This window comes from Epargyreus clarus, unplaced genomic scaffold (genome assembly GCF_041222505.1).
Source record: "Epargyreus clarus isolate Ecla_fem2 unplaced genomic scaffold, WU_Ecla_fem_2.2 ptg000009l, whole genome shotgun sequence".
Classification (NCBI taxonomy): domain Eukaryota; kingdom Metazoa; phylum Arthropoda; class Insecta; order Lepidoptera; family Hesperiidae; genus Epargyreus; species Epargyreus clarus.
Window position 1 is genome coordinate 2,892,300 of NW_027332217.1, and position 10,843 is coordinate 2,903,142.

General features: G+C 35.5%; 1 protein-coding gene across 2 annotated transcripts in view; it reads right to left on the reverse strand.

The window, feature by feature from the left end:
* The window catches only part of LOC140744765 (uncharacterized), an 81,618-nt gene extending 76,051 nt beyond the window's left edge, over positions 1-5,567 (reverse strand). Inside the window, exons 1-2 of one of the 2 annotated variants that reach the window (XM_073076418.1) lie at positions 5,404-5,567; positions 4,813-4,964 (exon numbers count right to left, since the gene is read on the reverse strand). The gene's annotated coding sequence lies outside the window, so the exon portion shown is untranslated. The remainder of the gene's footprint in view (positions 1-4,812; positions 4,965-5,403) is intronic. The other variant, XM_073076417.1, reaches the window with a different exon arrangement.
* Between the last annotated feature and the right edge of the window lie 5,276 nt (positions 5,568-10,843).

Here is a 10,843-nt window from a genome sequence, read left to right on the forward strand (position 1 = left end):
TTCTCACAATATTCGAAAAGATTTTTGCTTTTACTGTATGTATTTTTACTGTATTAAATTATATCTGATACAATTCTGGAATAAAACGCTGAGCCATTTTAATTGGACGTAAAACTGTTTTAGCTGCCTGCCTAACAATAACATAGGAGACCAAGATTGGTCTTACCAGACATCTTTTAATGATACGAGTTCATGTTCTCACGGTAGACTCAAATAGACATTCCTAGATGACTATTAATTTATCTTAAAAGCCGTAAACAATGATATTTCTTTTAGTAACCAAAAATGTTTTTATGTCTTTTGCCAAAAATCCTTACATAAGCCCTAAAAGTTCTTTGCACACCTGCATGAAGACAGGTAGTGTGTGTAGATATTTTGGTGTCGAAAAATTCAATTTCGATGACTACCAGAATCTTAAGATATAAATGGTAACTATACTGCTATCATCCTAGTGCTTATTAATCTTATCAACTCCTACGGTAGTCAACTATTCTCGGACAGTCAAGTTAATCAATATTGCCCTATCTCTGTAGAATTAACTATGCCAATGCTATTCTGTTTGGTTAGCTATGTTTAATGCATTAGCTAACGTCCGGTCGATTTCACGGGAGATTAAAACGCTACTAGGCTAGACTGGGTCGGGCCTGATTAATATAGAATTTTAGAATATCTGGATTTTAGGAACAATTGACAAGTTGCTACCTATTAAAAAGTACGTCTCAGAAAAGTGTGTCTCCCTTACCAAACCAAAATACAGCAAACCTTTAAACTAGAACTAGAAGCGCTTAATACTGTTGTTATTAAGCAGAAATAGGTGTGACGGTGGTGCCACCGGAGCTGACCCACGAAGGGTTCTTCTACCTTAATAACTAATAAGTAACTACAGTAAAATTATTAAAGAATTATTTAGAAAAATGTAAATAACTAGACATATCAGGTCGTAGATGGCGTAAAGCAATTATGGTACGAATGGAGATAGAAATAGATAGACATATGATGTCTTAAAAAGCACAAAGTTAACATAGAATACAAAAACGTGATTTGAAATTCAACAAATTAAAAAATAACGCAGAAGCAAACTGAAATAAGATCCAAGAAGAGATAAAAATGAAATTCCAAGGCTTGGATGAGGAAGAAGGGAAGTCCCAATAGAGAATTCAACTTGAAGTCGGTCACAGGTGTTACATTACGATAGAGAACTAAATTCAAACACCTTATGGAAGTATTTTTATCTTGAAATCCACATTCAGAATCTTTGCAGCTACTATAATCAACCCCAGATAGGATTAAATTCCTATCTGAGGGTGACCAAAAAAGCGCCGCTATCCCTGAAAACTAAGCTGGAACTCCTCGGAAAAGTTTGTCTCCGATATCACACCTTTCAAACCAGCATCGCTTAACACTGCTGTTATTAGGCAGAAATAGATGTGGCGGTGGTGCCGCCGGAGTCGAACCACAAAGAGTCCTGCCACATTCAATTACATGTGCAAATCAAAATCCTTATCGATATTTGCCTCACATCTTCATTATCTGTCTTACTTTTGTTTGCTATTCAAGTTCTTGTTTGATTAACTGTGTTCGGTCAACCAATCGATCCACTGTTCAGCCGACTTCACTCAGTGTTTCGCAAGTACTTGTTTGAACAGCAATGTTCGATCGACTACCCAGTCGACTTCATCTAGTGATTGGAGTTCCCATGGTTAATTAAAAAATCCGATTGATAGAGTGAGGTAAATTATGAGATTAATGAGACGTGACGGTAATGGATTTTTGGATTCGCAAATCGAACTTTTTTTGTATTACTAAAGTAGAATAGGTGTATGCAGTCATCTGATGGTAAATGGTAACTGCCACCCATGGACATCTGTAATCATCCTCAAAAAGGATTATAATCCTACGATGGAACTAAGTTGGAACGCCTTGGTAAGTGTATGTACATTACACGACCATTTAAACTAGAATACAGCACTTTAATTATTACTACTTATTTACTTGTTAGAGGTGTGACAACGGCACCTCATGAGTCAAATCTCGAAGGAGTCTTCCACTTTTATAAGATAAGTAAGTAATATGATACAATTGTAAACGTAGTACATTAATGTGAATAGCACGAAATCATGAGATAAACTCCAAGGATATGACTGTCGCCAATCTAATTATTATGTGTTGGGAATTCGGGAAATGCTACATAATTAATTAAATTTCGTTACAATTCTCCTAAATACCCTTCGATCACTAATAAGAAGATAAAGTGGCGTCAAACGTGTTTATAAAATTCTAAGCGACGGAATCTAAAATTAATGCAAAATCAACCTTATCACTATTGTTAAAGGTGTTTTTAAAAACTGCTTACCAAAAGCAAAAAAATATTACGACATAAGCTAGCTGTCATAAGCTATCACTTTGACAGGTTTGTTCACCCAAATGTCTATTTGGGTGCTCTTTTCGTCGCGCCGTTTTTTTGTCGCTGATTGTGTATCTAGTTCTTATTAGTGATCGAAGTAAATACCTTATTAAGGTAGCGTTCTATTCAGCTCCGGCTTAATTTTGATGTAGAAGCAAATATATATTGAGTGCGCCTGTTTCGCTACGTTTGACTACTTAATACCGTTGATATGCGATATTTATAGCATCAGTTATAACACTGAACTAAAAAAATATAAAAATGACAAAAAAATTAGCCACTTAAAAATATATCCCACGATCCATAGGTCAAACAATTTAGACGAATCAAACAACAGCTCATAATTATAATCCGTCAAGCCGTGCCAAAGAATGATACGCTCGTATTACATTAGTCTCTGCAGTCCGGTAAAACCATGGCTTATTATTCACTCAAACATTATTTAATAATATTTTTCAATTGTATCTTAACTTTAAAATGATAAGAAAACTGCAATAATACTGGTTTTACAAAATAACAGAAATCTTGAGCCCAAGACATTTAGTTCGAATCCAACTATTCCGCCAACTATCCCACATAAAGTAGGCTTAATACCTAATACCCTCGTCCTATTAAAGCTCTTGTAACGGCTAGTTTTACGGAACTTAAGTACATAATCTGTCGATTTATCATTCGCTATCGGGAATCTACCCTACGTCACAGTTTTTGCGAATGGGGAAAATCGTGGAAACTATGATGTAAGTTTCACGCGTAAGAAACATCCGAAAATATGATGGAAATAAGTTGATTTTTGTGAAAAAAGTATACGCGACGAATAGGTAACTTATTTTCCCTTGGGAAGTATATTTACTTTAGGAAGTAAAAATAACAAGAAAGAAAAGCAATGCTAACTAGGTAATATAACTAGTTCTACTTTTAAATTAAAAGCTATAGCAATCTCTGAAATTTGTCGGCAAAAATTAAAAGATGGTCTTTCTGTTTGAACATTTTTTCTTTCCTTACCTTGTATGGGGTAGAAAAGCCCCCTCATCTCACCCCCATTAACTACCCATGCTCTAAATACCAGTATTACATTGGAAAAGCAATGTTAAATTAAAGATATTATTTCCTTCATTCTTTACCCGGCTACTGCAGATTTTATTCATTTTAACCTCGTTTGTATCTAATACTTCTGTATCCTGAGAGTAGCTTAGAGGTGAAGTTAAGCTGTCCTTTGATTCAATATAAAGCAGATAACGGTAAAAAATTGATAGGAAGAATGCTGCTTTAGTATCAAGAAGTTAAAAAATGTATGTAGTAAGTCTGGCCCTTCGTTATGGCTAATAGCGCTTTTTTATAATTTAAAACAAGTAGACGAGCATGCAGACCACCTGATGGTAAGCGGCTACTGTTGCTCATGCACATCTGTAATCAACCCCAAATAGGATTATATTCCTACCTGAAGTTGGTCACAGATGCGCTGCTACTCCTGAGGACTAAGTTGGAACGTCTGGGAAAAGTATGTCTCCCTTCCCCCCCCCCCATCAAACCGAGATACAGCAGCACTTAATATTGCTATTATTAAGTAGAAATAGATGTGGCGATGGTGCCGCCAGATTCAAAGCACAAAGGGTTCTGCCATCTACAAATATTTGCTTAGCTACGTTTAAAATAGGCTTATATACCTGAAGCCAATCAAAAAGATATTGCTATTTTTGAATGTTAAGAATAGGTGAAATCCTTGATTTTATCCTGGATGTGTATTAAAACATCATTAAATTGTCAAATAAAATGTTAAAGACAGACACAATTATTAAATTGTCTCTGTCTTAACACGCCCTTCAGTTCAGAATAGAAATGTCGATATAAATGTTACCTTGTTTTCATATTTTATAAAAATAGTAAAAAATTGTTGCTTTTTATTATTGCAAAATAATTGTTATGTTGTGTATTTTGAAGTAAAATTTGCGAGTTTTGGTTATATAAAAGAGAAGAATGTTGTCCAAAGTAACTTTACTGTTGATGAAAATCGCCAGGGCTTCATCTCATGGATCAAAAAAAAACTAATAGTTATGTAACTATTGCTTGCTACCAGTAACCGAATATATCGATTTAATAATATTTTCTGGCACTAACGGTCCAATGTTCAAATCCCAAGCACGTACCTTACGCATTTTTCAACGGTATTAGAAATTAATGATCACTAGTTTCAACGTTAAACGAAAATATTGCAAATAAAATATCTACAATTATCAACTCCTTATAAAATCCTGTAATGTGGTTCGAAGTCTTCTAATACACACCTACCCAGCTAGATTAAAAAACATCTAATTAAAAAGGAGACCCGCGGCCAGCAGAGGAAAGATAATAATGTAGTGATTATGATTTCTTTTTCATAGTTTAACCTAACGATAAGGCAAACGAGCTACCTGATGGAAAGTAGTCAACACCGCCTATGGACATTTGCAACACCAGAGGAGTCGCCAATGCATCGCCGGCTTTGTATGAGAGCTCTTTTTGCACCTTTTTTTAAGAGCCCCATGTCATAGCGCTCCGGGAATACCTCAGGAGGAAGCTCATGCTGATGAAACATAAGTTAAGATTTATAAGGTCTAAGATATTCATTTTGCGTGTAATTGTCATAATATTTATAGCGCAACCATAGATATAGGATGTCCGAAAAAAAATCTAAGTCTATGAGCACAACACAGAGATATTACAAACCAGACGTCGAATATCGAAAATTACATAAATCTGAATTTACTTCCTACTTGATGTGTAGTTTTCAAATTTTAATTTGAATATTACCAATATGAATATTTTGTTTAATTTGTGTACTCTTTTTTTAATTACATTAAATGAAAAGAACATTAATTTGTAGTGGTGTATCCATTAATTAAAAAAAGTACTCCTTATTTAAATTTACCTACTTCGTTAAAAACCTAAAACAATTATAATTACGCAAATCTTAACAACATATAATTACTTACTAATCAAAACTTTAACATTAAAGTACTTACAAGTATCAAAACAAATTTAGAATCCGATTCAAACTAAGCGTCCAGCACAAAAGTCACACAGACACACACAAATTTATGTATCTACCCAAACGTCCTTACATTAGCGACGTTAAGTTTCCATACAGGAATTATTTCAGCGCGCGAACAACACGTGCGCTCTCCGCGCCGCCTGAAACAGTACTGATATTTCTATCCTCTGGTTTCGATACGTCAACTGAATATAACGGTTAACGAGTGCGACGGTGTTCTATCAACCCTTAGGAGATTATACAGGCATTAGCCATTCCATTACACTGGATATTAATGACATACGGCTTCTGTTCGAGATTAAATAGTTTATCGTATTTTTAATCCACGTGTTTTGCGTTGAAAATCAATCGACAATATTGTCTTTGAGTTGAGAGAGCAGGTAATATGCTCTATGTTTCCTCCAGTTGTGAGGAGAAATCCGCGTTTTATAGTGGAATACGTTATAGGCAAGTACTATGTAGTCAAACCATTCGTAATTTTTGTAGAGATGTGAAGTTACAGGGAGGTAGGGAGGACAATTACTATTTGGTTAGGTCTAATGTCTAGATTTGCCTTTTCAAGAGTGCCTCTGATTTTTGCCTAAAAACTTTATACTTATATAAAGTTTAAATCATCGTGTCGTGGTAACGTTTAATTAGACGTAGATATTGTCGCTCCTCAACTTTTTTCCAAATACAATTGAGTCGTTCCCAAGATCGGTTAAAGATGCGTCTTGAATTAAGACTTAGTTGCACTCTCTTCTAAGTGTCTTTACCTTACGTTCAAAGCAGCGCTTAATATTGTATTTTTAGTAAGAATTTCCTATTTCTACGGTGACTTTATAGCTGAACTCTAATTAGTTCCTCCACCTTATTTAGGAAAAATGTAAAATGTTTGACTATTGTAACGCTCGTAAAAGTATGTCTTACCACACTTAGAAAACCAAAACAGACCAGTGCTTGATATTGTTGCAGAAATAATTGTGGCGGTAGTACCTCCGAAGTCAATCCAAAAAGGCTTCTACCACCAAAATACTCTCAGAAAACTACCAGTACCTTAAGATTTTTTTTATAAAATATAGGAGTAGCAGACGAGCATGCAGTCCACCTGATGGTAAGTGGCCTCTGCCGCCCATGAACATCAGACACCAGATAGGATTAGAAATTCCTACCTGTGGTCGGCCACAGATGCGCCGCTACCCCTGAGGACTAATCTGGAACGCCTCGGAAAAGTATTACTTACCTTACCACACCCTTCAAAACGGAACACAGCAGCGCCTAACACTGCTGTTATTAGGCAGAAATAGGTGTGGCGGAGGTACCGCCGGAGTCGAACCACATAGGCTTCTACCTACAAAGTATTCGTACAAAACTACCAGAATCTTAAGTTGTAAGTCACATAGCTAAGCCATTTTACGTAACTAGTTTCGTTTTTAGACGGACATAACTTCAGTTGGCGCCTCGTTTGACTTAATTACAGCTATTTGGCCAACTCCCACGGTATGTCGGTTTCACTCGAACAATCTCAAGACTTGAGATAAACACTGTTTCCTAAGTATTACTATTTATTTAGTTCAAGTTTTAATATAAGAAACCATTTTAATATAAATTGTTTGTATAATCTATGTTACTGGATGTTTATAAAATTATATTGTTCGGTGACTGATGTTCAAGTAGAACTGAATAAAAACATGTTCTAGCTGAAAAATATGGTTTTAATATACTCCGCGAATAATAATTCTTCAAACAACTTCAAACAAAAGTTTTATATTTTATTATAGTGTTTTTAAGGCATGAGGCATTCCAACTTAGTTAACCTTAGTTTAGACTAAAATTATATGAAGTGTTGATTACAGATGTTTATTAGCGGTAGTCATTTACAATCAAGTGGACTAAATGTTCTTTTACTGTTTTTTTTTTAAACATTTGAAAGCTGTTTAGTTCTACTTTGTGTTTTAAAGGAAAAAAACTAAACCAACACATTCATAGACAGTTTTAGCAAGTGGTTATATATTTCACTATCCAAACTCGGAAGTCCCGTTACCAAGGCACTTTGCTACGGAACTAGTTGCATTTTTAGGTGAACTTCACTTTAGTTAGCGCCTAGGTTGACTTAATTACAGCTATTTGGTTGACGATTCACATAGCCGTCTTCTGGACTATTAGATAGTTAATTAGTTAATTGTATCAGGCGTTACTTTGCGGAAATCCATGCTATTAAGTTAAGATTAAAACTACTTCGCAACAATCCGCTACAAATATGTATGATGGTATATATTTTAAACCATGCAGTATGTACCACCCTCCCTCCCTCAAAGGATACATGCAGATGCAAAAACTAAAAATATACACCACCATACATACCACCACCAACACGTGTTTCGCTCCAAAACGGAGCATCATCAGGGTAAGTTGACTCTACGACGGTTAATCGCTAAGTGACGCTGTCAACCTAATGCATGCCTTTTATAATGGTATCCAACCCTCCCCTCCACAATGAAATGTAAACAACTGATGACAGTTGTGTGATAATAAGGTTATAGATTGGTTAGATGGTGGATAATCTTATCCGTAAGAAGCGAAGTTTGATTGTGCGTGATCAATTGTATGCGGCACCAAGGGATGTGGTTCCTCTTAAGTATAGATCCAGTTTGACTTATCTCGGTCCTATTTCAGAGCGTATTGCTAAAACACTTCGGCGTCATAACATCAGCGTTGCCTTCAGAACAAACAATAATATTAAATCCATCTGTAACTGTAAAGAAAAAAGAGGTAGACATGATCAATCAGGCGTCTACAAAATTGTTTGTTCTGATTGCAATGGCGTTTACGTCGGTCAAACTGGGAGAAATTTCAATATTCGTTATCGCGAACATCTAGCCGCGTATACAAGTGGTCACGCAGACAAGTCAAATTTCGCTAAACATCTAATAGACGCGGGCCATAATGTGCCAAGTAACCATACGTATGAAATTTTACACACGGGTGACAAGGGCTGTAGACTTAATATATTAGAACAACGGGAGATTATTAAGCACAATAACAACAGTAGGATTACACTGCTGAATGAACAAATCAATGTATCCAGCTCTCCTTTACTTCATATTTTTACCAACAATCAGTAAACAGATGATTATTCGCAGATTTAATGCGAATAATTAATCTATAACCTTATTATCACACAACTGTCATCAGTTGTTTACATTTCATTGTGGAGGGGAGGGTTGGATACCATTATAAAAGGCATGCATTAGGTTGACAGCGTCACTTAGCGATTAACCGTCGTAGAGTCAACTTACCCTGATGATGCTCCGTTTTGGAGCGAAACACGTGTTGGTGGTGGTATGTATGGTGGTGTATATTTTTAGTTTTTGCATCTGCATGTATCCTTTGAGGGAGGGAGGGTGGTACATACTGCATGGTTTAAAATATATACCATCATACATATTTGTAGCGGATTGTTGCGAAGTAGTTTTAATCTTAACTTAATTCTGGACTATTGTTTAAGTTTTACAATTTCGATTGCTTGTTGATTCTTGTTAAGGATAAATATTATTTGTATTTGTATATTTTCTTGTTAATCATTGTGAAAAAATGTAAATTTTATTTTTAAGCAATGGAGACGTATAAAGTTGTGTGTTATTCTACCTTAACACGAAAAAATTAAAAACAAAAGACCCGACTGCTTAGAAATAATTAAGTGAGCAGAAAATTACTTAAAAATAAATGATCCGGTACTTATGTTAAATATGTCACTCCCACAATTTAGACGAATCCAACTATTTGTCAATGTATTACATAGTAATATTACATTGTATTACATAGTAAACGGTAGGGGACACATTACATTAAGCGTTCGGGCATAATTCTCAGAAATGGCTCATCATTATACTCTTGCCAGATTTAGTTGCGTTTTTAGGCGAACATTAATTTAGTTGGCGCTTCGTTTGACGTAATTACACCTATTTGGCTCTGATAGCTTACAATCTTAATATTTCCGTGTAACCTATTATTATTTTTATTAATGAAGTAGTAAACAATCATGTAAGATAATCATCAACCCATTACTGTCCCACTGTTGGGCACGGGTCTCCTCTCAGAATGAGAAGGATGAGGCCATAGTCCACCGCGCTGGTCAAGTGCGTGTTGGTAGACTTCACATACCTATGAACTTTTTTTTTACAAATCTCTCAGGTATGCAGGTTTCCCCACGATTCCTTCACCGTTTAGCAAGTGATAAATCATTTCTAATACGCAAATAACTTTCATAACGTTCTCTTCATTTTCCGTTATTATATTAATTGTATAATCTTTATACCGCCTTCGTTTTTTGTGACTGCCCTAAGGTCATTAGGCAGAAAATGCTTTTAGCAAGAATTCTTACTTTGATGTGCGCTTTTTGTAAAAAGCGCGTAATTTAAAAAAATAAATTTTTTGTTACAAGAAATATTTTTTCAAATAGAGAAAAGTTGCAAGTCTATTCCTTAAACTCTTAAAGTAAACAAACTTGGGTAAAACATTTACTAAAAACGTACGTTTAATATGAACAATATGTATCAAATCAGATACAGTGAACTAGGCCGTTAACACTACGTCTAAGTTGTGCGTACAAAGTCGGGGATAAAATATAATTTTGCCCACAAGCTGTAGTTGGTAATAAGAATGTAGATGTGTTAATAAATAAATTTAAATCATAAATAAAGAAACAATATTACTTACTTACTTACTCGTCGACCCGAAGTGAGTCTTGGCCACGACGAGAAGTCGCCATTTCTCCCTCCTGTGCAATTTCTTGCCGGTTGTGTTCTCTTAGCTCCCTGAGGTCCCTGATTGCTTCATCGTTCCAGCGGTAGTTAGGCCGTCCAACTGGCTTTCGCCCGTCAGGAACACCCAGGTATGCGCGCTTCGGGGCTCGATCTTCTCCCATTTTCTCTACCTGTCCGAGCCATCGGAGCCTGCTTGATTTCATTTCTCCTATTTCGTTAGGCTCGGAGACTTGTTTATTTTATTTATTTATTTATTTATGTTCTTATAGTTATGTTCTTTCTTTCCACACAAAGAAAGAAACTATATACCCTACTTAAATTAAGAGCTTAAGTAAATACCATTTAACGTATTAAGTATCAGATAACGTGCCGAGTAAATTACCTAGTTTACAATTAAAATAATTAGTTCGGTTAATTTGGCAGCTATATCGTAGGAACACACACACAAAACATTCAATCTTACAAAACAATTATTCTTGCGTTGGATAAAAACTACAGTACCAAAATGGCCGACATAACTTCACTTGGCGCCTCGTTTGACTTAATTACAGCTATTTGGCTAACTTCCCTAGTCCGTTGGTTAACTCCTACATCCAAGAGTTTCTATTAAATAAATATTTGTATTGGTTTTGGAAGATGAAGTCAACATGTTTGTTAACAGCCAGA